Genomic DNA, 27,956 nt, shown 5'->3' on the forward strand with positions numbered 1-27,956 from the left:
TCATTATGGGAACTCAACCTAAAAGGAAACAACGGCCATGCATGTGAGTCAGTACTCCATTCATTTTAGACAACAAATGGGCTGGTGACATTGAAGTGTGGCCGCTACTCTTTTTCAAAAGGAAATTTCAGAGCACCATTCTTGAATTGGGGCAACTCTTTTAATTATGAAGGTAATATTTCATCATATTTGTGGAAACATGAGGGTCAGTGGGTGCTCTCATCCATTGGCCTGGCTGTCTTTAGAAAGACCGCATGGACCAGGGCTCATTTCACTGAATGCCGTACTGCTTCCTCTTGGGCATAATACTACTCAGACAACACAGGGTGAGGGTAAAAAATTGTGGTGATACTTTATTGGTTCACCAACAGTCAACAAAATATAGTTCAGTACCAGCAAATACACAAGATGGCACAAATGACAGAGTCTCAGAATTCCGCTGGCTCGCCAGGAATTAGAACATCTGTGACTTTAGGGCTTTCAGGGCCAACTCCCACAACCAGTATCACCCCGCTTTTTGCAAACACCCACAGAGAGGACGTAGCCGCAAGCATAGGAAGCTGACAAAGTACATTGTAGAAAGTGGTCAGGTGACCAGATTGTCCCAACCTGGGTTATCCTCAGTCTTCGTGAGGGTTCAGTCATTGTCAATGGAGCAGATCTCTATTCCTCCAGTTGGTGTCATGGTTACTTTGTTGCTGTCCTGTAGCATCTCCCCGGAAACAGAGGCAGATCCCCCCTTTTATATTCCTCAAGGCATTCTTCCACAGGATTGTGGGAAGGTGGGAAGAGGTAATCCCTCAATGTTCGAGTGTTCATTTAACCTGCAGGGCTGGCACAATGGGTAATGAGTAGTGTTGAGCGATACCTTCCGATATCGGGAAATATCGGATCGGATTGGGTCAGACCGTTACCCAAAAAATATCGAATATCGCCGATTCCGATACCGGAAACCATTGCAAGTCAATGGGAAACAAATATAGGAATGAAAATAAACCCTTTCTTTCCTTGTAGGTTAATTCTACATGAAGTAAAACAACTAAGAATAATGTAGAATGCATTACATGAAAAGCCGACAATTCAGCAGCGGCATACACGGGTACCTGACAATTTAGAACAGAAAGAATAGAGCATCACACATAGATTAGATAGATAGAAACATGTCAGTAACATATATAAGAAGTACAGTGACAGTGTTGCTTACTGTACTTGTCATTAAGTGTTAAAGGATTTATTAAAAAAAATAATAGTGTTTTCATGCACCGTCTCTTTAAGAAAGCCGGCCGGCAATTCAGCATTGGTACCCGACAATTTAGAATAGAAAGAATAGAGCATCACACATAGATTAGATAGATAGAAACATGTCAGTCACATATATAAGAAGTACAGTGTTAGTGTTGATTACTGTACTTGTCATTTAGTGTTAAAATAAAGGATTTTTTTTAAAAAAAATTGGCGTGGGGTTCCCCGTAATTTTAGTCTCTAGCGGAGTTTAAGCAGACAGCTGGGGCAGATGTTTGAAGCCTGGGAAGGGGGTAATACCCACGGAGCTTCCCAGGCTGAATACCTAGCCTTTACTAGCTATTAAAATGGGGGACCCCCCAAAAAATGACGTGGAGTCCCCCCCTATTTTAATAGCTAGCAAAGGCTATGCAGACAGCTGGGGGTTGATATTAATAGCCCAGGAAGGGTGCCATGAATATTGGCTCCCTCCCAGGCTAGAAACACCAACCGTCAGCCGCCCCAGAAATGGCGCATCCATAGGATGCGCCAATTCTGGCACTTAGCCTCGCTCTTCCCACTGCCCTATAGCGGTGGCAGTGGGGTAATAGGGCTGGGGTTGATATCAGCTTATAATGCCAGCTGACATCAAGCCCAGGTTAATAATGGAGAGGCGTCTATAAGACACCCCCATTGCTAACCCGATAGGCAAAGTTAAAAAAAAACACAAACACCCAGAATAAAGTCCTTTAATTGAAATAAACACACAATTCTTTATTGTTCTAAAATAAACCATACTTACCATCACTCCCATTCCAGCTGAAGCCAATAAAAGTAAAATAATAAACCAACATCATCCTTACCTTTCCATGGTTCCCAGGACGGCTCCAGCTCTGCTACATTCACATGACAGGCTGGATCGCAGCCGAAAGCTGCCATCCAGATTGCCATGCCGCAGACGCTGAGAAGCGCAGGCATGCTTGCGCTCCTCAGTGTCTGGCTGTGACGGCATCCAGATGAGCCGAGGTCATGTCCAATGAACTCGGCTCACCACATGCACGTCACTGACAGAGTGGGAAAATTCTCCTGCGCTTGCCGTGAGCGCAGGAGAATTCTCTCAAGCTCACTGCAAGCGCAGGAGAATTTTCTCACGCTGTCAGTGACGTGCATGAGGTGAGCCGAGTTCATTGGACATAACCTCGGCTAATCTGGATGCCGTCACAGCCAGACACTGAGGAGCGCAAGCATGCCTGCGCTTCTCAGTGTCTGCGGCATGGCAAGCTAGATGGCTGCTTTCGGCTGCGATCCAGACTGTCATGTGAATGTAGCAGAGCTGGAGCCATCCTGGGAACCATGGAAAGGTAAGGATGATGTTGGTTTATTATTTTACTTTTATTGCAGAAGACATTGGCTTCAGCTGGAATGGGCGTGATGGTAAGTATGGTTTAATTTAGAACATTAAAAAATTGTGTGTTTATTTCAATTAAAGGACTTTATTCTGGGTGTTGTGTTTTTTTTAAATTCTTTACTAGAAATTCAAGGCGGTCTTGTCTAATATTGGCGTGACCCCATGAATTTCAGGCTTAGGGCCAGCTAATAATACCAAGCTGGCCCTAACCCCTTTATTACCCAGTGAGCCACCGCACCAGGGCCCTGGATGAGTTGGTAACAGCGCCAGAAAATGATGCTTCTATTAACGCGCCATTTTCCGGGGTGGCTGCGGGCTGCAATTTGCAGCGAGGGGGAAGGGCAAAAAACTTGAGTCTTCCGGCACAGTGGATTCCGGCCCCCAGATGCCTAGTTGCACCTTGCTGGACAAAAAAATAGGGCGAAGCCCCACGTAGTTTTTTTTAAATTATTTCATGAAATTCATGAAATAATTAAAAAAAAAGGGCTTCCCTATATTGTTGTGTCGGGCCATGTACAAATAGGCATCTGGTGGTTGGGGGCAACCTGTTCCTGGATGCTGTACCTGGCTGGCATACAAAAATATGTTGAAGCCCACATCAACATTTTTGGGAAAAATTAATTAAAAAATAATAAAAAAAAATAATAATTTAGGGACTGCATCTTTATTAACCCCTCACGTGGAGGGGTTAATAAAAATGCAGTCCCTATATGTGTTTTTTTTTTAAAAATGTTATTGAATTTTACACCAAAAATTTGACGTGGCCTTTGCCATATTTTTGTGTCCAGCCAGGTACAGCAGGCAGGAATGGGTTGCCCCCAACCCGCAGATGCCTATTTGTACCTGGATGGAAACAAAAATACAGGGGAGCTTTTCTTAATTGTAAGTATATGGATAAGTATATGGATAAGAATGAAGTGATTAACCAGAGTCAGCATGGGTTTGTAACTAACAAGTCATGTCAGACTAACTTAATTTCCTTCTATGACAGAATCACTGACTGGGTGGATCAGGGAAATGCTGTAGATATAGTATATCTTGACTTCAGCAAAGCATTTGACAAAGTATCTCACACCATCCTTATTGAAAAAATGACCAAGTATGCAATGGACCAGGCAACTGTTAGGTGGATTCATAACTGGCTTAGTGATCGGACTCAAAGGGTGGTTGTAAATGGCTTCACATCCAGCTGGATGAATGTCTCAAGTGGGGTACCACAGGGCTCCGTCCTGGGACCTGTATTGTTCAACATCTTTATCAATGATTTAGATGAAGGAATTGAGGGTAAACTGATTAAATTTGCTGATGACACAAAGCTAGGAGGGATAGCTAATACTAGAGAAGAGAGAGAGAGGATTCAAAAAGACCTAAATAAACTGGAGCAGTGGGCAGCAACCAACAGAATGGTTTTTAACAGGGAAAAATGCAAAGTACTACATCTGGGCAATAAAAATGAAAAAAGCATATACAGAATGGGAGGAATAGAGCTAAGCAACAGTACATGTGAAAAAGACTTAGGTATACTAATAGATCATAGACTGAACATGAGTCAACAGTGTGATGCAGCAGCAAAAAAGGCAAATACAATTCTGGGATGTATTAACAGAAGCATACAGTCTAGATCACGTGAAGTCATTATCGGTCTTTACTCCTCTTTGGTCAGACCTCATCTGGAATACTGTGTACAGTTTTGGGCACCACATTTTAAAAAAGACATAGACAAACTGGAGCAAGTTCAGAGAAGAGCGACCAGAATGGTGACTGGTCTGCAAACCATGTCCTATGAGGAACGGTTGCAGGATTTGGGAATGTTTAGCTTGCAAAAAAGAAGACTGAGAGGAGACTTAATAGCTGTCTACAAATATGTCAAGGGCTGTCACATTGTAGAAGGATCATCTTTATTCTCATTTGCACAAGGAAAGACTAGAAGCAATGGGATGAAACTAAATGGGAGGAGACACAGATTAGATATTAGAAAAAACTTTTTGACAGTTAGGGTGATTAATGAGTGGAACAGGCTGCCACGAGAGGTGGTGAGTTCCCCTTCAATGGACGTCTTCAAACAGAGGCTGGACAGACATCTGTCTGAGATGATCTAGTGAATCCTGCTTTGAGCAGGGGGTTGGACCAGATGACCCAGGAGGTCCCTTCCAACTCTACCATTCTATGATTCTTAATTATTTGATGAATTTCATGAAATAATAAAAAAAAATTGCCGCGGGGCTTCACCCTATTTTTGTGTCCAGCCAGGTACAGCAGGCAGGAATGGGCTGCCCCCAACCACCAGCTGCCTATTTGTACCTGTTCGGACACAACAATATAGGGAAGCCCTATTTTTTAAAAAATTTTCATGAATTTCATGAAATAATTAAAAAAAAAAATACGTGGGACTTCGCCCTATTTTTGTGTCCAGCCAGGTACAACTAGGCAGCTGGGGGCTGGAATCCGCAGCTCAGGGAGGCCCAAATTTTCTGGGCCTCCCCCGCTGCAAATTGCAGTCCGCAGCCACCCCAGAAAATGGCGCGTTAATAGAAGCGCCATCTTCTGGCGCTATAACCAACTCATCCAGGGCCCTGGTGCGGTGGCTCACTGGGTAATGAAGGGGTTAGGGCCAGCTTGGCATTATCAGCTGGCCCTAAGCCCGAAATTCATGGGGTAACACCAATATTAGACATGACCGCCATGAATATCTAGTAAAGTATTTAAAAAAACACAACACCCAGAATAAAGTCCCTTAATTGAAATAAACACACAATTTTTTAATGTTCTAAATTAAACCATACTTACCATCACGCCCATTCCAGCTGAAGCCTATGTCTTCTGCAATAAAAGTAAAATAATAAACCAACATCATCCTTACCTTTCCATGATTCCCAGGATGGCTCCAGCTCTGCCACATTCACATGACAGGCTGGATCGAAGCCGAAAGCTGCCATCCAGCTTGCCATGCCGCAGACACTGAGAAGCGCAGGCATGCTTGCGCTCCTTAGTGTCTGGCTGTGACAGCATCCAGATGAGCCGAGGTCATGTCCAATGAACTTGGCTCACCTCATTCATGTCACTGACAGCGTGGGAAAATTCTCCTGCACGTGCCGTGAGCGCAGGAGAATTCTCTCACGCTGGGATGGCATTCTGATGACAGGCTGGATCACAGTTGAGTGCTGCCCTCCAGCTTTTCATCCTTCAGAGACACTGCAGAGCGCAGGCATTATGGGAACTTCTGATTCCGGTATTTGATATTCTAAAAGTATCGGAACTCAGTATCGGAACTCCGATACCGCGAATATCGGTCGATACCCGATATTTCAGTATCGGAATGCTCAACACTAGTTATCAGCAGGCATTAACATATTAACAAACATTGATTGTTCAATTAACCTGAGTCTTTGTCCTCCAAGGTTATTAGAATAATAAACTGCAGGGGCTGATACAATAGGTAACCAGCCGGCATTCATATATTGCCAAACATTGATTGTTCAATTAACCTGTGTCTTTGTCCTCCAAGGTTATCAGAACAATAAACTGGAGGACTGATACAATAGGTAATCAACAAATCGACATATATATAACAAGTCTGCATACAGCAAAAGTCTACAAACAGGCTCCTATGAACAATGGCACATGTCTCTTGACCTACTGAATAATACTTCTGGTGTAATTAAGAATAAATGCTGTGTCATCACAATATTCTCTCCCATTTTTTGGTAATTGAATTTATAGGCATGGAGATATTTTGGTTTCTGATTTGCTGAATTAAAATTTGATAGATTTACTACAAAACATAGACCTTGATTCATCAGAATGGGCAATTTTCTCGCCGGTCTTGGAGTCAGACACTCCTGATTCACTAATAACCACATGACTTTTAATGAAAGAGGAGCATCTGACGATTGGCATGCACCTCTGTGCACCATGCTGTAAATCAACCCCAGTCCTAGACCAGAGTAAAATTTCTGCCCTAGGGAATGCCACAACTTATCATGAATTAAATGAGCTGTGGTGTCATGCCTCCATGATGTCCTTCCCCCATGGCACCCTTGTCCCTCTCCAGATATGCCTATTTTAACCTAGCTAAGAGAAACTGTGTGAAAATTCCAAATTTTACAAATTTTTTATGCAACTCCAAGTTGCATAAAAGATTTGCTACTTTTCAAAGTTTATGTGATAAGTCAGGGTTATTGTGTACAAAATATGAATTATTGAAAGCTGCCAAATAATTGTAATAGTAGTAATAATAATAATAATAATAGTAATAATAATAAATAGCAATAACAATAGCAGTAATAATAGTAATTATGAAGATAATGGCAGTGGAAGTTATAGTAGTAGCAACATCATATACTGTTTCAAAGTTGATCAAACTTTCCAAAGTCTTAATTGTGAGCACTCACATGCTTTATCATTATTGTTTCTGCCATTATCAGAAGCATCAGATAAGAATTTTGTACGCTTTGCCTTTTTGGTAATTTTTAATCTTACTCATCTCCAGTTCTTGATTGAATTAAAGATAACAATCAGATCATTTTCTAGCAAAACATTATAATTACAAGGCCTTCAAGTAGAGCGACTCTATTTAAAATCACTTCCATTTCGAAGTTGCTGTTCCTCTTTAGTATTATGAGTGACATTTCCATTAGTTTTAGATCACAAGTTATATATGGAAAATGTGTGGTTAGCATGACTTCATCATATTTAAAGAGATTGCATTAAACTTTATGAGGATATGAGTATTAACTGAAGACAGAAGCTCTGGGCCCTAATGCAAATTCTGTAAGAGTATGTGCACACTAAGTAATTTAGACGTCACCAGTTTTGCCAGAAGAAAGCACTCCAAGACATGCCAGCATATTTTGTTCCAAAGCACCTTTTTTTCCTAGCCTCTTCTAATCATTTACTGTATTTTTCAATTTTTTTGTGATTTTTTTGTACATTTTGCTATAAACCATCTAGCGGCTTCTAAGCAAAAGCCGTTTGAAGAATGGTCAGGTGTAGTGATGATTGAGCACTAAAATGCTTGGGTACTCGTTTTTCGAGTTGAGCACATTGGAATGCTAGAGTGCTTGGTCCGATTAACGAGCTCAATGTAAGTCTATGGGAAACTTGAGCATTTTTCAGGCTGCTCCCCCCGGCGGTCTGCAGAGGGCCTAAAAATTGCTCAAATGGCAAAAAGTGCTCAAATGGCATGGGAACAGAATGGGGAAGAGCCCTGGAAGCATTTCTGACTCCCAGGTCACTGCTGTCAACAATGTTGTCAGAGTGTTAAGCCACTTTTACAGACTCACAATAAAACATACAAAAACAAGATCAAAATGGATTTTCCTGGGAAATATGTTAAGGAACATCATTTCCAGGGTAATGACTTGTATATAAGGCAAAATAAATAACCAAAAACAAAAGTGCTCCTCCACACCTTGGGTTATGTTCATACGTAGTGTTTTTGATGCGTTTTTGCACTTTTGCATTGCTTTCAACCAAGACAAATATATTCACTGGGAAATGTAATTTTAACATTTTACAACCTTATTTGGCCATGTGGTGTGTGACACATCATCAGACACATGCATACAGTGCTGTAAAGACATGGGAACAGCATGGGGAAGACCCCTGGGGCTGGAAGCATCGCTGACTCCCAGGACACTGCCTAACACTGTGGTCATCTCATTAGACGTGATCTTATATTACTTCAGTAATAATACAGCCATTTTTGGCAATGTGATAAATCTTAAACTCCATTTAAAATGGATAAGGTGTGTGTCAAGGGATGGGGAACTGGACGTTATGGTGATGGTGATAGTGCACGCAGAGGCCATGGGCAAGATGAAACTGTGCCTGCTGAGGGAGCACAACAAACACCCACTTCATGTCGAACTACCCTCCTGTCCCAATTTCTAGGGGGCCGCAGAACTAGAACATGACTATTGAAGCCAGAGCAGTATGAAAAGATTGTTGGTTGGATAGCAGATAAAGCTTCCAGTCAGTTTACCACCACCACCACCCTGTGTTACACATGGTCCACTCTCAGCAGATGGGAGTCTGGATCACATTATTATTACTTTATCGCCATTTATTCCATGCCACTTTACATGTGAAAAAGGGGTATACATCGCAAAAACAATTACAATTATTTGACAGCGACTGGTACAGGAGAGGAGAGGACCCTGCCCATGAGGCCTCAGTCTACAAGGCATGGGTAAGGATGCAGTAGGTGAGAATAGAGCTGGTCTTGCAGCGGTACGGTGGGGCGAGGGTTACTGCAGGTTGTAAGCATGTCGCAGGAGGTGGGTCTTCAGCTTCGTTTTAAAGGTTTCAACTGTAGGTGAGAGTCAGAAATGGTGGGGTAGAGAGTTCCAGAGAAGGGGGGATGCATGGGAGAAATTTCTTATGCGATTTTGGGAAGAGGAGATAAGAGGGGAGTAGAGAAGGAGTTCTTGTGAGGATCGGAGGTTGCATGCAGGTAAGTACCGGGAGACTATGTAACAGATGTATGGTGGAGACAGGTTGTGGATGGCTTTGCATGTGTTACGGTTTTGAACTCTGGTCAATGGGGAGCCAGTGAAGGGATCATAGATTACAATCTTATAGATTGCTGGAGCCAGTCTTCAGTAAAAAAGCAGCCATAGAGTGTCCAGGAACCTTCTCACACACTTTTCTTAGCCAGGGCTGCTTCTCGGCAGGGTTTTCCTCAGATGGGCCCTGGCTTCTCCATCAGGAAAGTTCATGATAGCGCAAACTTTTCAGTTGCTATGGGGCTCTTCAGCGGGAGAGAAAGGTGGGCCCTCAAAATCAAATCATCTGATGGGCCCAATGTTTTTCACTGACACTGCTTCTCGGTTAGAGTTGTATTTCACCACAGCCATATTCTTTAGCTCAGTGAAAGGACTGGCATAGAGGGAAACTGTATCTTCTCCGGCTGTCATTTCTTCGCCAACAGGTTCTGCCCATTGTCACACACGACCATGCCTGGCTGTATGTTCAGCGGTGAGAGCCACAGATCAGGCTGCTGTGTTACAGCTTTCAACAACTCTGTAGCGGTGGTAAGTTTGTCACCTAAACATTAAGCATATTATCTTCAACACAGTCTATTGCCGCTTGACCAAGGCAGTGCTACAGTGCTTCCAGCTTGTGACTGATGTGGTCATTTTGAAGGCCAAGGCCAAGCTGCAGGAGGAGGTGCAGGAGCTGAATAATGTGATTACATTGAGTTAAATTGGTGAGTCTGGTTTTTATACTAAAGAAAGATCCTACTGTGTTTTTATTTATTTATTTTTTTTTACTTCTCTTCAAATGTGTATTGGAGTGCATCCTATTTTTTGGCAGCCCTTGAAATTGTTGCATATGCAATAACAGTATAGTAGACACAATCCTTAATAATGGGAAGGACAATTCAAATAGATTCTATGTTCTATAATATTAACTGTCTTATCTGAAATTCTTTTATGGGTGAGGTATTGCAGTATGGAAAGCGTATTACTATCCAGCCAGGTAATATTGCCTTATACTGCATGCTGCTGGTGCTGCCCAAAAAAATGTTAAATCTATTCTATTCCCAATCGATAACACTGTCAGATGCATTTACAATAGGAACAGGTGCTGTTGCTAGGTGGTATCATCACCAGCTACACATGAGTGTTCATTCTAGTCGCATAAATGTCTTCCATAGTCCATAACTTTATTTTTTTTATTTCTTTGGCATAATGTACAAGTCATTACCCTGAAAAGAATGTTTATTAACATTTTTTCCATTTTAGCTTGTTTTTTGTATGTATTTTTTTTGTCAGTCCGCAAAAGTGGGGTAATACTCTGACAACATTGTTCTATTTGTCAGTGACAAACTGAGTAGGTTTGAACCCTCAACTGTAATACTTTAAATGGAGTATAGTATTTGACATGCTCACAATAATTGCTGGATTATAAGGGCAGTCATATGGGATAACGTCTGATGGTCATGGTTTCAGGCAGTTGCCTAATACTATGGTATTTGTCAGCGGCTTAGTGTCAATTGGTTCAGCAAAACACAGGTGGCTGATAGTGATGGGCGAGCACTAAAATGCTAGAGTGCTCGATGCTCGGGTCAGGCACATTGGAATACTCTGGTGCTCGACCCGAGCAATGAGCCAAATGTAAGTCTATGGGAAGCTCAAGCATTTTTCAGACGGCTTCCCCCGGCGGTCTGCAGAGGGCCTAAAAATTGCCCAAATTGATGGGAACAGTGCGCAAATGACATGTGAACAGCAAGGGGAAGACCCCTGGAAGCATTTATGACTCCCAGGTCACTGCTGTCAACAATGTTGTCAGAGGTATTACGTCACTTTTACGGACTCATAATAAAGCATTCAAAAACAAAAACAAAATTGATTTTCCTGGGAAATATGTTAAGGAACATCATTTCCAGGGTAATAACTTGTATATAAAGCAAAATAAATGACCCAAACCAAAAATACTCCTCCACACCTTGGGCTATGTTCACACTTAGCGTTTTTGATGTGTTTTTGCACTTTTGCATTGCTTTCAACAGTGACAAATGCATTCACCGGGAAATTTCATTTTAACATTTTACAACCTTATCTGGCCCTGGCCATGTGGTGTGTGAGACTTCATCAGACACATAGTGTTTCATTTATGAAGGAGGGACTCTGAAAGTCACAAATCCTATTTTTACAGGGCCATCAGGCAGCTTTTACTATTCTTAAAGCGCCAGCAGTCGGCCCTTACTATTCTTAGAGAGCCATCGACCGGCAATGCTTTATTGTTCCCATTACTAAAGAGTGGGTCTCATTTACTGTTATTGCGCATGCAGTGAGTGGAAGGGCTGCCCAAAATTTGGATGCACCCCAATACCACTTTGAAGAGACTTTGAGAAGGGCCTCATGAAAACAATGTTCCCTGTATTAGGAAGTGGGTCTCCCATTATGTTTGCCTATGCAGTGAATGCAATGGTTGCCAAAAATTTGGAGCCACTCCAATGTCCCTTGGAAGAGAGGTAGAGGGCCTCATGAAAAAATGGTCCCATTATTAGGAAGTGGGTCTCCCATAGTGTTGGCCTATGCAATAAATGCAAGGGCTGCCAAAAATTTAGAGGCACTCCAATGCCCCTTGGAAGAGACGTGGAGGAGGGCATTGGATGTTCCCATTAGAAAGGAGCAGGTCTACTATACTTGTGATGCTCATGCTAGAAGTGTATGGGCTGACAAACATTTACCCATGGGGGGTATACATGAACATACTGTATAAAAAATTTTTTTACAGGCATCATAAACACCCTTTAAAAATATTATGTGGGTGTTGCATCACAGACCACGGTCACCCTGGTGATATGGTGGTGGAGAAGGAGGAGGACAAGAGCAAATATCCAAAATCAGGAAGCGCATACCCATGTGTGGGTTTGAAAAGGTGCATGGAAATTCATCTTGCCCATGGCCTCTGCGTGCACTATCACCATCACATCCACTTCCCTGTCCCTTGACACACACCTTTGAGTTTATGTTACGCTGCTATCATTCAGTGGTGTTGAGAAGTCTGGCCAAATTTAGCCCTTGTTCATTTTTATAAGAGTCAGCCTGTCAGCATTTTCAGTTGACAGGCGGATGCGCTTATCAGTTATAATTCCACCAGCGGCACTAAAAACTCGCTCTGATAAAACGCTAGCGGAAGGGCAGGCCAGGACCTCCAATGCGTAGAGAGCCTGTTCATTCCACGTATCCAGCTTGGATACCCAATAATTATAAGGCACAGCGGAATCACGGAGGATGTTGGTACGGTCGGCAAAGGTACTCCCTCAGCATCTTCTAAAACTTTGCACTCCTTGTGAGAGTACCCCGCGCCTAAGGGCCTGTGCGATGGTAGGGGCTTAGAAAATTCTCCAAGAACGTTGACAGTGTTCCCCTGCTTCTGCTGGATTAGATTTGTGTCTCTCTTGCTTGTACTCCTTGGTTGTCCAACAAACTGTGACTTCTGCCACCAGCATTTTCATTTGGGAATTTTTTTAATAGTTCAGTAACAAGGGCCTTCTGGTACTGTCCCATTTTTGTAGACCTGTCCACCTCAGAAATAAAAAGTTCTCCTTGTAGTGTGGGTCTAGAAGCGTCACTAACCAGTAATGACTGTCAACCAAAATTTTATGAACACGAGGGTCATGGGAAAGGCAGCATAACATAAACTCAGCCATGCGTGCCAGACTGCTAACAGGCAAGACTTCCGTGTCCTCACCAAGAGGACGAGTGACCATGCTTTCCTCCTTCTCTCTGTCCTGAGGTCATCCATGCTGAACAGACGGTATGACAGTTGTGCAGGTAGTACCGTCTATAGTGCATGAAACTAGCTCCTGTTCTTCCTTCTCCTCTTCCTCTTCCTCATTGTCACCCAATCCACTTTGGGATGAGATGAGGCTGGGCTGTGTGTAATCACCATGTATGGTTCCTTGCTCCATCTCATCGTGCTCCGCCTGCAATGCATCCTCTTTAATTGTGAGCAGAGAGCATTTCAGAAGACAGTGAAGCAGGATGGTGATGCTAATTATGGGGTCATCGCCGCTCACCATCTTGGTGGAGTCCTCAAAGTTTTGGAGGATGGTACATTTGTCTGAAATCCATGTCCACTCCTGATGTCTTATATGTGGAGTCTGAACTGAATACTGACGGCCTTGTTGTTGCTAGTACTTAACAACTGCGCTCTTCTGCTCACAAATCCTTCCCAACACCAGTCTGTGAGATGGAATCTGCAAACGCTGCTGAAACACAACAAGGGCGGTGGGCTCTGGAGGGGACTTTCTAAAATGGGCACACAGACGGCGTACTTTAACAAGCAGATCCGGCAGCTCTGGGTAGGAGTTGAGAAATCGCTGAACCATGAGGTTAAGCACGTGGCCAGGCATGGTATGTGCGTGAGCTCACCTCGCCTCAGAGCCGCCATCAGGTTCAGGCCATTGTCACACACGACCATGCCTGGCTGTAGGTTCAGTGGTGTGACCCACAGAACTGCCTGCTCTTTCTGAGCTGTCCACAACTCTTCAGCATTGTCTGGTTTGTCAGCTAAACATATTAGCTTCAACACAGCATTCTGCTGCTTGGCTGAGGCAGTGCTGCAGTGCTTCCAGCTTGTGAGGCTGAAGAGGAGGAGGAGGCTGAGGAGCATGAGGTGCAGGAGCTGTAGACTATGGGGCAACCCTGATTGACCTAGGGCCTGCAATTTCTGACATCGGGAGGACGTGGTCAGTCCGAACGTCCGACTGGGTCCCGTCTTCCACTAAGTTAACCCAGTGTGCCGTCAGCAAGATGTACCATCCCTGCCCACAAGCACTTGTCTACGTGTCCGTGGTTAGGTGGACTTTCCCGGTAACTGCGTTGTTCAGGGCACAGCTAATGTTTTGGGACACGTGCTTGTGTAATGCGGGGACGGCACACCGGGAGAAATAGTGGCGGCTGGGGACTGAATACCAAGGGACGGCCGCCGCCATCAGGTTGCGGAATGCTTCCGTCTCCACGAGCCTAAAAGGCAACATTTCGAGCGCAAGCAGTAATAAAATGTGGGAATTTAGTAGTGTGGCCTGTGGGGCGTTGGCTCCGTATTTGTGCTTGCAATCCAAGGACTGGGGTATGGCCAACTAAAGGCTGCGCTGGGACAAGGACATGGACGTGCTTCCTGATGCTGCTACTTGAGAGTGTGCAATGACAGGTGGAGTGCAGAGACATCTTTGTATACACCATGAACAGGGGATTGGCTTGCATTCAAAACAGCAGAAGAAGCAGTGGTGCCATCCGCAGACACTGTTCCTGGACCCTGGGGTTCGGCCCACAAACTCGAGTGCTTTGCTGCCATGTGCCTGATCATGCTGGTGGTGGTCAAGCTGGTAATTTTGCCACCCCTGCTGATGCTGGCCTGGCAGGTGGTGCAAATGGCCTTTTTGGGGTTATTGGTAGAGTATTTAAAAAACAACCAGACTCGGGAAGACCTAACAGTAGTATTGGCAACTTCCTTCGTGTTGGTGTTACGGGGAACGGTTGCCTGCCTTCTGTCTGCGGCCACCACACTGCTTCTTCCTGCCTGTTGGGGTGCTCTGCCTCCCTACTCCTGTGTGCTGCTGTTCTCACTCTAAATGTCCTCCTGCCAGGTTGGGTCAGTTACTATATCATCCACCACCTCATCTTTCACTTCCGCACCCTGGTCCTCCTCCTGACTTTCTGGCAATTGTGTTTCATCATCGTCCACCTCATGTGACACTTTCCCACCGCCGCCTTCGTGTGACCGTGGCTGCTAAAATATTTGGGCATTGCTACATGCAATCTTCTCTTGCCCCACTTCAAGTGGACCAGGTGAGAGGCCAGAATCTATAAATGGAAAAGTGAACAGCTCTTCAGAGTGTCCAAGTGTGGGGTCCGTTGTCTCCGGGCACTCGGAATGGTGGGAGGAAGGAGAGTTAGAGTGAGGAATATGCAGTCAAGACTCACGGCTACTGAGACGTGACCGTGTGGGAGACAGGGTGGTGGTGGTGGCTAAGTGACTGTAAGCATTATCCGCTATCCAACCATCAACCTTTAGACACTGCTCTGTGTTCAATAGTGGTGTGCTGCGGTCACCTAGGAATTGGGACAGTAAGTTCAGGCGAGAAGATGATGGTGTTTGTTGTGGCACAATTTCAGCTTGCCCATGGTCTCGGCCTCATCCTCTGCATGCTCCATCACCATCACGTCCAGTTTCCCTTCCCTTGCCATGCACCTTGCCCATTTTAAAAGGAGGAAAAAAATTTCCACGCTCACTACAAACGGCTGATCTTGGAGCGAAGTTATATGAAATCCGTGTGATGGAGAAACCACAGTTTTAAATAGCTGGCCTGTAGGTAATTATTTTGAACTGCAAACCGGTGTCAAAAACTTTGCTGTCACACTGAAAAAAAATTAGATTGGAGGCCAGGAATGGCAGAATTTTCTGAAAAACTATATGTGATCCGTGTGCCGGACAAACCACAGTTTTAAATACTTGGCCTTTAGGTAACTATTTTGAACAGCAAACCGGTGTCAAAAACTTTGCTGACACACTGAAAAAAAATTGAATGGAGGCTAGAAATGGCAGTATTTTCAGTGCAATTATATGTAATCCGTGTGACGGACAAACCACAGTTTTAAATTGCTGGATTTTTAGCGCTGTAATATGGAAAGGACCTGGCTGTATTCTGCAGTGCCAACAAGCAAATGGCACAGGAAAAGGTGTTCTCTTGATTGCTTTTTAAGCAAATAATGAGCATTAAGATCCAAAAAAAATGTATTCCTGGCCCGTGAGACCTCGGCCTATGTCTAGAAATGTCTAACAGCAGCAGAAGGCAGAACTGGAATGGAGCCTCTTGTACTATATGCACTGCTGTCTGCTATATACACTGACTGACTGCCTGCCTATATACACTGCCTGCCTGATATCTTTGCAGATGGATTAGTCCTCAGAAGAACTGTTAGTTGAGATGGATATGTGTAATGTACTTGTTTTCTCCCTACACTACCTAATGCACAAACAAATATTTCCCTAGCTCAGTAGCACCTCTCCCTACACTGCCTGATTGCGGAGTAGACTGACGAGCACAGCGACGCAAGGTCTGATATAGATCTGATGACGCTGTGCAGCCAGCTAATCACTGTAATGCCACAACCAACATGTCTGCGGCATTACAGTGAGTGGCAGGCAATCCCTGCATGTTGATTGGCACTCTAAAAAGTGCCAAACATGCAGTGAAGGGACCTGAGCATCCGCCCGAGCATCTCGCAAGTACTCTGCGAGCTCCGAGCATCTTGACTACTGAGATGCTCGGGCGAGTACCGAGTACTTGCGAGTATGCTCTCTCATCACTAGTGGTTGACTTTAAAAAGGAGTGGAATATTTGGTACCCTCTACAAAATTTCTGCATTATTACTGCAGTCATATGGATCAAGTGCGTCTGATCATTGAAAAAAATTCCTCTCCTTCCACAATACAGTAATATGAATAAAATGAAAAAAATCTGGCTGTATTCTGCGAACAAGCAAATGGAGCTGTAAAATGGTGTACTCTGACACACTGCTACAATCCATAAATAGAGGACAACATTTTCCATATTCACTACAAATGGCTGGATTTGAACCACAGTTATATGTGATAAGTCTGACAGAGAACCATGGTTTTAAAAAGCAGGCCTGTAATTTACTAATATTATTCAACATAGAGACCAGTGTAAATAACTTGACCGTCACACTGCAACGAAATGAAAATGGAAGGAATGTCTGATTTTAGAAGTCTTATAGGTGTTATGTCTGACAGAGAACCATGGTTTTAAATAGCAGCACTGTAATATACTAATACTATTCTTCACAGACACCTAGTGTGAATAGCTTGACCGACACACTGCAACAGAAAGGAAAAGGAGGCCAATATTTTCCACGGTCCGTTCAAATTTCTGGATTTTTATTACTGAAATATGGAACAGATCTGGCTTTATTATGCAGTGAGAACAAGCAAATGGAGCAGAAAATGGTGTGCTTTTTAATCAAATAACCAGGATTAAGATAAACAATAAATGAATTCCCTGGCCCTGAGATCTGGGGCTATGTCTACAAATATGTGTAATTATTATAGCAGCAGACAGGATGTTCAATGGACTCTCTTGTGCTGTATCATACACTGCAGTCTGCCACATACACTGCCTGCCTGCCTAGCACTGATTATATGCAGCTGGACTAGTCCTCGGAAGGACTGTTAGTTCAGATGGATATATATATATATATATATATATATATATATATATATATATATATATACAGTACAGACCAAAAGTTTGGACACACCTTTTCATTTAAAGATTTTTCTGTATTTTCATGAGTATGAAAATTGTACATTTACACTGAAGGCATCAAAACTATGAATTAACACATGTGGAATTATATACTTAACAAAAAAGTGTGAAACAACTGAAAATATGTCTTATATTCTAGGTTCTTCAAAGTAGCCACCTTTTGCTTTGATGACTGCTTTGCACACTCTTGGCATTCTCTTGATGAGCTTCAAGAGGTAGTCACAGGAAATGGTTTTCACTTCACAAGTGTGCCCTGTCAGGTTTAATAAGTGGGATTTCTTGCCTTATAAATGGGGTTGGGACCATCAGTTGTGTTGTGCAGAAGTCTGGTGGATACACAGCTGATAGTCCTACTGAATAGACTGTTAGAATTTGTATTATGGAAAGAAAAAATCTGCTAAGTAAAGAAAAAAGAGTGGCCATCATTACTTTAAGAAATGAAGGTCAGTCAGTGCGAAAAATTGGGAAAACTTTGAAAGTGTCCCCAAGTGCAGTTGCAAAAACCATCAAGCGCTACAAAGAAACTGGCTCACATGAGAACCGCCCCAGGAAAGGAAGACCAAGAGTCACCTCTGAGGATAAGTTTATCCGAGTCACCAGCCTCAGAAATCGCAGGCTAACGGCAGCTCAGATTAGAGACCAGGTCAATGCCACACAGAGTTCTAGCAGCAGACACATCTCTTCAACAACTGTTAAGAGGAGACTTTGTGCAGCAGGCCTTCATCTTAAAATAGCTTCTAGGAAACCACTGCTAAGGACAGGCAACAAGCAGAAGAGACTTGTTTGGGCTAAAGAACACAAGGAATGGACATTAGACCAGTAGAAATCTGTGCTTTGGTTTGATGAGTCCAAATTTGAGATCTTTGGTTCCACCCACCGTGTCTTTGTGCGACGCAGAAAAGGTGAACAGATGGACTCTACATGCTTGATTCCCACCGTGAAGCATGGAGGAGGAGGTGTGATGGTGTGGGGGTGCTTTGCTGGTGACACTGTTGGGGATTTATTCAAAATTGAAGGCATACTGAACCAGCATGGCTACCACAGCATCTTGCCGAGGCATGCTATTCCATCCGGTCTGTGTTTAGTTGGACCATCATTTATTTTTCATCAGGAAAATTACCCCAAATACACCTCCAGGCTGTGTAAGGGCTATTTGACCAAGAAGGAGAGTAATGGGGTGCTACGCCAGATGACCTGGCCTCCACAGTCACCAGACCTAAACCCAATCGAGATGGTTTGGGGTGAGCTGGACCGCAGAGTGAAGGCAAAAGGGCCAACAAGTGCTAAGCATCTCTGGGAACTCCTTCAAGATTGTTGGAAGACCATTTCCAGTGACTACCTCTTGAAGCTCATCAAGAGAATGCCAAGAGTGTGCAAAGCAGTCATCAAAGCAAAAGGTGGCTACTTTGAAGAACCTAGAATATAAGACATATTTTCAGTTGTTTCACACTTTTTTGTTAAGTATATAATTCCACTTGTGTTAATTCATAGTTTTGATGCCTTCAGTGTGAATGTACAATTTTCATAGTCATGAAAATACAGAAAAATCTTTAAATGAGAAGGTGTGTCCAAACTTTTGGTCTGTACTGTATATGTATATATATATATACTGTATATGTTGTGGAATACCTATACTAACAGGATGTTAAATGGACCCTCTTGCACTATATGCACTGCAGTCTGCCACATACCCTGCCTGCCTAACTCCTGCTATCATCACTGAATATATGCAGCTGGCTTAGTCCTCAGAAGGACTGTTAGTTCAGTTGGATACAGTCATATGAAAAAGTTTGGGCACCCCTATTAATCTTAAGCTTAATGTTTTATAAAAATTGGTGTTTTTGCAACAGCTATTTCAGTTTGATATATGTAATAACTGTTGGACACAGTAATGTTTCTGCCTTGAAATGAGGTTTATTGTACTAACAGAAAATGTGCAATCTGCATTCAAACAAAATTTGAAAGGTGCATAAGTATGGGCACCCTTATCATTTTCTTGTTTTAAATACTCCTACCTACTTTTTACTGACTTACTAAAGCACTTTTTTTGGTTTTGTAACCTCATGGAGCTTTGAACTTTATAGCCAGGTGTATGCAATCATGAGAAAAGCTACTTAAAGTGGCCACTTGCAAGTTGTTCTCCTGTTTGAATCTCCTCTGAAGAGTGGCATCATGTGCTCCTCAAAACAACTGTCAAATGATCTGAAAACAAAGATTATTCAACATAGTTGTTCAGGGGAAGCATACCAAAAGCTGTCTCAGAGATTTAACCTGTCAGTTTCCACTGTGAGGAACATAGTAAGGAAATGGAAGAACACAGGGACAGTTCTTGTTAAGGCCAGAAGTGGCAGGCCAAGAAAAACATCAGAAAGGCAGAGAAGAAGAATGGTGAGATCAGTCAAGGACAATCCTCAGACCACCTCCAGAGAGCTGCAGCATCAACTTGCTGCAGATGGTGTCACTGTGCATCGGTCAACTATACAAGGCACTTTGCACAAGCAGAAGCTGTATGGGAGAGTGATGCGAAAGAAGCCGTTTCTGCAAGCACGCCACAAACAGAGTTGGCTGAGGTATGCAAAAGCACATTTGGAGAAGCCAATTTCTTTTTGGAAGAAGGTCCTGTGGACTGATGAAATCAAGATTGAGTTATTTGGTCATACAAAAAGGCGTTATGCATGGTGGCAAAAAAACACAGCATTCCAAGAAAAACACTTGCTACCCACAGTAAAATTTGGTGGAGGTTCCATCATGCTTTGGGGCTGTGTGGTCAATGCTGGCACTGGGAATCTTGTTAAAGTTGAGGGACGCATGGATTCCACTCAGTATCAGCAGATTCTTGACAATAGTGTTCAAGAATCAGTGATAAATATGAAGTTACAAAGTGGATGGATCTTTCAGCAAGACAATGATCCAAAACACCGATCCAAATCTACTCAGGCATTCATGCAGAGGAACAACTACAATGTTCTGGAATGTCCATCCCAGTCCCCAGACCTGAATATCATTGAACATCTGTGGGATCATTTGAAGAGGGCTGTCCATGCTCGGCGACCATCAAACTTAACTGAACTGGAATTGTTTTGTAAAGAGGAATGGTCAAAAATACCTTCATCCAGTATCCAGGAACTCATTAAAAGCTACAGGAAGCGACTAGAGGCTGTTATTTTTGCAAAAGGAGGATCTACTAACTATTAATGTCACTTTTCTGGTGAGGTGCCCATACTTATGCACCTGTCAAATTTTGTTTGAATGCAGATTGCACATTTTCTGTTAGTACAATAAACCTCATTTCAAGGCAGAAACATTACTGTATCCAACAGTTATTACATATATCAAACTGAAATAGCTGTTGCAAAAACACCAATTTTTATAGAACATTAAGCTTAAGATTAATAGGGGTGCCCAAACTTTTTCATATGACTGTATATATATATATATATATATATATATATATATATATGTTGTGGAATACCTATACTAACTATTAACAAGCAAATCTCTCCCTAATGCAGTAGCACCTCTCTCTACTCTGTCTGATTCCGGGGTAGACATAACATAGTTTGTAAAGCCGAATAAAGACTTGCGTCCATCAAGTTCGACCTGTTAGTTCTGTAATTGCTAAAGTTGATCAAGAGGAGGGCAAAAACCCCAAATGATTTAGCCAATCTTCCCCTGAGGAAAAATTCCCTCCTGACTCTGAAACCAGCAGTCAGAATAAATCCCTGTATCAACCTACTATTTTATTTTATTTTTAAGTATATGCTGAAATCTGCCTGGTATCTAGAAAAGCATCCAGTCCCCGCTTGAACTGGTTTAGTGAATCCGACATTACCGTCTCCTCACTCAGTGAATTCCATATTCTCACTGCTCTTACCGTAAAGAACCCCTTCCTATGCTGGTGCTGAAACCTTTTCTCTTCCAGTCTTAGTGAGTACCCTCTTGTTACCGTAATATCCCTCCTTTTGAACAAATCCCGGGCAAGGTCTCTATACTGTGCCCTAACATATTTCTACACATTTATTATGTCCCACCTCAACCTTCTCTTTTCCAGGCTGAATAGTCCTAGTTTTGCCAACCTCTCTGGGTATTGCAGTCCCTCCATTCCCCTTATTAATTTTGTTGCCCTCCTTTGTACCTTTTCAAGCTCATTTATATCCTTTCTATATATTGGGGCCCATAACTGAGCACAGTATTCCAAGTGTGGTCTGACCAGTGCTTTCTACAGTGGAAGAACAATGTTCTCCTCCTTTGCAGCTATACCTCTTCTGATACATCCCATTACCCTGTTTGCCCTTACAGCAGCGGCCTGACTTTGGGCACTCCAATTTAGTTTGCTATCAATCAAGATGCCCAAGTCCTTCTCCATCTCTGAATTCCCCAATGATTTCCCATTCAGTGAGTACTGGTGACTTCCATTTTTCCTTCCCATATGTATGACCTTACATTTCTCCTCGTTAAACCTCATTTGCCATTTAATGCTCCTCCTACCCAGCTTATCCAAATCCCTCTGTAGGTCTTCACTATCCTCTTTTGTATTAATTGTTTTACATAACTTTGTGTCATCTGCAAATATTGATATTTTACTATTTAACCCGTTGACTATGTCGTTAATAAAGATATTAAATAACATTGGGCCTAGTACAGACCCCTGTGGTACCCCACTAGTGACGCTTACCCAATCTGAGTATATTCCATTTATAACCACCCTCTGCCTTCTATCCTTTAGCCAGTTAGCTACCCACTTGCAAACATTTTCCCCCAGTCCCATCATTCTCATTTTGTATACCAACCTATTATGTGGCACGCTATCGAACGCTTTTGAGAAGTCGAGATACACGACATCCACTGGTTCCCCCTGATCTACTCGAGAGCTAACCTCCTCGTAGAAGTCAATCAGGTTAGTTTGGCAGGAGCGATTCCTCATGAATCCGTGTTGGTTCGGGGTTAATAGATTATTAGCATCAAGATGATCCATGATTGCCTCATTAATAAAGCCTTCAAAAATTTTGCCCACAACGGACGTCAGACTCACCGGCCGATAGTTTCCGGCGTCACTTTTCGCTCCCTTTTTGAATATTGGCACTACATTCGCCTGTCGCCAATCAAGTGGTACAGACCCAGTCTCAACAGAGTCCTTAAATATAAGATATAACGGTCTGTCTATCACATTACTTAGTTCCCTTAGTACCCGTGGGTGTATGCCATCAGGTCCTGGTGATTTGTTTATTTTAATGTTACTGAGGCGTTTCTGTACCCGAGCTTGGGTTAGATTTGTCATACTTAGTGGAGGATTAAGCTTGTCACTTCTCATTTCTCCTTTTAGTTCGATTTCCTTTGAGAAAGTTGACGAAAAAAATTTATTTAATAGATTAGCTTTATCCTCATCTTTCTCTATGATTTTGCCTTCATCACTTTTTATCGGTCCAATATTATTCGATTTAATCCTTTTACTATTTATATACGTAAAGAACAGTTTGGGATTTGATCTACTTTCCCTAGCAATACGTCTCTCTGTTTCCTCCTTCGCTATTTTTATTTGTTTTTTGCAGGTTCTCATTTTTTCCTTGTAACACATTAGTGCCTCCTTACTGTTTTCCTGTTTTAATCTCTTGAATGCCTCTTTTTTGCTATTTAACGCCCCTTTTACGTTCTTGTTCAACCATATTGGTTTCCTCTTATTTCGGGCCCTTTTATTCCCATACGGTATATACCTCTCGCACTGAGTATTCAGAATTATTTTGAAGGTTTCCCATTTACTATTCGTATTTCCTTAATTAAGAACTTTGTCCCAGTCTATAAGTTGAAGGTTTTCTTTCAGCTGATCAAACTTCGCCCTCCTAAAGTTTAATGTTTTAGTTGTTCCCTTATTGATAACCCTACTGAAGGGCATTTTGAAATTGATAATATTATGATCGCTATTACCTAGGTGCCCCCCTATCTGTACCTCAGTTATTCTATCAGGCCTATTAGTCAATATTAAGTCCAACACGGCCTTCCCTCTCGTTGGTTCCTGCACTAGTTGGGAGAGATAATTATCCTTGATATTTGTCAAGAACCTTTTTCCTTTCTGCGATCTACAGGTTTCTGTTTCCCAGTCAATATCCGGGTAGTTGAAGTCCTGCATTACAATCACCTCATTATGTTTTGCTACTTTGTCTATTTGTCCTAATAGCAGTTTCTCATTCTCCTCTGTTATATTGGGTGGCTTATAGCAGACCCCCAGTAATATTTTATTATTATTTTTTGCCCCCTCTATCTCTACCCACATGGACTCGACCCCCTCTTCTCCCTCTCCTATATCTTCCCTTAGTCTGGGCTTTAGACGTGACTTTACATATAAGCAGACTCCTCCGCCCTTCCCCTGTTTCCGGTCCCTTCTAAATAAACTATAATCTGTTAAATTTACCGCCCAGTCGTAGCTATCGTCTAGCCAAGTCTCTGTTATACCTACGATGTCATACCTCTCCTCCGATATAAGCGCCCGCAGCTCATCCGCCTTATTGGTCAGGCTTCTTGCGTTGGTCAGCATGCAAGATAAAACTTTGGGGTTATTTAGCATCCTATTCTTCTCTAACGATCTAACTGTACTATCCCCACCCCCCTCTCCACCATCATTATATTCACTTCTCCCCTTCCCCCTTGCTTGCCTCACATCCCACCTATTTCCTTGGTTTCCCCCCCGTCTCTAGTTTAAAAACTCCTCCAACCTATTAGCCATCTTCTTCCCCAGCACTGCTGCACCCTCCCCATTGAGGTGCAGCCCGTCCCTACGGTAGAGCCTGTAGCCGACAGCGAAGTCGGCCCAGTTCTCCATGAACCCAAACCCTTCTGCCTTGCACCAACTCTTTAGCCACTTATTCACCTCCCTAACCTCCCGTTGGCGCTCCTGTGTGGCTCGCGGGATTGGTAGTATTTCTGAGAAAACTACCTTGGAGGTCCTTGCCCTAAGCTTCCTACCTAGATCCCTGAAATAATTTTTAAGGACCCTCCATCTACCACTCACTTTGTCATTGGTGCCAATGTGGACCATGACCGCTGGGTCTTCGCCAGTCCCACCCAGTAACCTGTCAACCCGATCTGCGATGTGCCGGACTCGAGCGCCAGGGAGGCAGCACACCGTTCGGCGATCCCGGTCTTTGTGACAGATTGCCCTGTCTGTCCCCCTAATAATAGAGTCACCCACTACCAGGACCTGTCTAGCCTGCCCTACACTTCCCCCCTCCCCCTCACTACTGGAGCATACACTCCCCCGGCGGTCAGAGGATCTGTCGTGCTCCAATAATGCCGGTTCTGAACCAGCCTTCCTATACTTCTTCCCTCTATCCCTTCTAACTGTTACCCAGCTCCCTGCCTGTTCAGCCTGCGCTTCCCCACTAAGCTCCACCCCCAGTGTTGACCCATTGAGTGTCTGCTCGGTGAGCAGCAAACTCCGTTCCATGTTGTCGATGCTCCTCAGTACCGCTATCTGAGCACTTAGATCCAGGATTTGGGCTTCCAAGTGCACGATATGCTCACATCTCTCGCAGCAGTATGGATCCCTGAGCGGTAGCTCAGGGAATGCATACATTGCGCAAGATGTACACTGCACGGCTCCGGCCAACATGGACGTCATTCTAAATATGGGGATACAGTCAGTATATATGTACAAGTACAAAACACAATTATTTATATATAGGTGTATGGACGGGGATCAATTAGGGATGTGCAAGTGTATCGATTAGATATCGGCGCGGGATCCGTTAAGTATGGATGGGGGATCAATTAAATATCAATTAAGTATGGACGGGGGATCAGCTGAGTGGGTCAGGTGGATTAATTAAGTATGGACGGTGTGTCAATTAACTATGGACTGGGATCAATAAGTATGGACTGGGGAAATAATTAATTGTGGACTAGGGAATCAATCAATTAATTATGGACAGGGGGTTTAATTAAATAGGATGGGGGGTAAAGCAAATAAATAGGTATGGACGGTGGGTCAATTAACTAAGGACTGGGGATCAATAAGTATCAATAATATCAATAAATATGGACTGGGGAAATAATTAATTGTGGTCTGGGGAATCAATCAATTAATTATGGACAGGGGTTAATTAAATATGGTGGGGGATAAGGCAAATAGATAGGGACTGGGGATGAGTAAAAGTGGACAAGGGGAATCTATTAAATAGGACAAGGGGGATCAATCAATTATGGGCTGGGGGGTCAATCATTTAAATGTGGTCAGGGGGATCACTTTAATATGGACGGGGGGTGGTCGGGGATCAATTAAATGAGGACGGGGGGGTCAATTTAATGTGGTCAGAGGGATCAGTTAAATATGGACGGGGGTGTTCAGGGGAATCAATTTAAATATGGACGGGGGTGATCAATTAAATATGGACGGGGGGGTAATCAATTAAATATGGACTAGGGAATACAATACAATTACAATACAGATGCAAATACAATACAGTACAGTACACACTTGGGTTCAGTAGGGCCGCTTATCGCGGCCTCCTGCCCCTCACTCACCTCCTCTAGGGACGCTGCTCGCTATCACAGCGCGCTCGACCCTCCGGTCGCCTCTTACCGGTCCTCCTGATCACCTCCTGGTCACCACCACCTGGCACCCTCCGCCGGCCAGCACTGCACGCTGCCACAGCGCTCTCTTGCGCTCATCCCTCCGGTCGCCTCCTACTGGTCCTCCCGGTCCGCTCGGTCACCTCCGCCTGGCTCTCCTCCCTTCCCTGTGACAAGCATATCGGAGCCAGGTCTTATATACACCTGATGATGCTGTGGAGTCAGCCAATTACTGTAATGCCACAAGCAACATGGCTGCGGCATTACAGTGCATGGCAGGCAATCACTGCATGTCCATTTGCTCCCTAAAGAGCGCCAAACATGCAGGGAGGGGCATGTTTTCCGCAGCCATGTTGGTTGTGAGCATTACTGTGATTGGCTGACCGCATAGCATCATCAGGTGTATATAAGACCAGGCGCCGCCATGCTCGTCACAGTCTACCCCGGAATCAGGCAGAGTAGGGAAAGCTGCTACTGCATTATGGAGAGATTTGCTATTTCAAAGTTAGTATAGGTATTCAACTAATGGAAAGGGAAAAGAAAAAAAAATAGCTCACCTCCATGAACCAGCTGGGTTTCTCCAGGATCTGTGATCAGCACTGCTGCTTGCGCTCAGTAGACAGGTAATAGGAAACAAAAAACTGCAACAAATCCCTGGTATATATAAGGTGTCCTAGAGGGCATTATTACCTATAAATACATCCAATGAAGAAAGAAAGTGCCAGGACCAAAATACATTCACATTATTTAAAAAGATGTAAATTTTATTGAATAAAAGACACAAACAAATATTATAAGAATCCAACAACAGGTATAATGATGCACAGAAAGGTGAGTGAGCAACAGAGATAGCCCAATACTGTATGTACTCTAATTAATTCTGTAGGTATAAAGTGACATAGTGCTCAATAAATCTCTGATCATATAAATAATACATCAAATACATATATATAAAGAAAATATATGTGTGTACACTCAAAGTGAGTATATAATCAGTATAATCATAAATCAATGTATTTGTGAATCAGAAGGAAGTGGAGTGGATTTTTAAACTGGCCACACAGACACCTCTTGGGCTTAATGAATATACGTCCTTTGCACCATTCCTATAGATCTTGGACACTTTCCTTCGCGTTGTCCTGATGGATGTTTAATGGCTATTTTCTTGGACCCCCTAGAAATGATTTCCGCCTCCCTTTGAGTGCCTCTCTCTGAGTCTTTATTGCAATGCTGGCAACAGTTGTTGTTTTTTATTTTGTTTTAACTTTTTTATATTTTTTTTCATTTTTAGATTATTGAGCATAGCCTTTCCATTACACAGATGTGTGATACCCATTTAGGGATCTGACTGTGGCGGGTACAATGGAGAAATCTGTACATTATTAGGATGCTGCAAGAGTAATGTGGGGACTCTCTGCCTTGAATCTATCAAGATGCCGCATCCTCTTTGATGATACTTTCTATTAATATGCATATGCACTTTATATATTTTATGCACCTGTATTGGTGGCATGAAGCCCCCCAATGAGTGTTGGTCACTTTGCATTTGTAATTATATGCTGTTATTAATGTTTGCACTTTTTCATACATATTTTATTTAATCATGCTCAAGATATACACTTCTTTTTTCTTTTTATTTAGAATGTTAATTGTTTAATACTTGCACATGATGAATATTTTGTGGTTTTTGATGTGTATATATATTTTTAGCATGCACTAACAATTGGGACGTGGTCAATTGACCTCCTTTCCCAATGTTTTGTTGTATACAACAATATCAGGTTGATGTTTTTAATTATGTACACGATCACTTCATTGTGTGTATGTATATTGCAATTTAGTATACTGATTTGATCTATGTACAGGACCTTATGATGTGGTGGTCAGGTGATCTGATGATGCGTTGGTCACATGGCCCTATGGCACGATAGTTAGAACCCTCCACCAGTATCTGAA

This window comes from Phyllobates terribilis, unplaced genomic scaffold (genome assembly GCF_046119375.1).
Source record: "Phyllobates terribilis strain yellow unplaced genomic scaffold, ASM4611937v1 Scaffold_1__5_contigs__length_1240528914, whole genome shotgun sequence".
Classification (NCBI taxonomy): Eukaryota; Metazoa; Chordata; class Amphibia; order Anura; family Dendrobatidae; genus Phyllobates; species Phyllobates terribilis.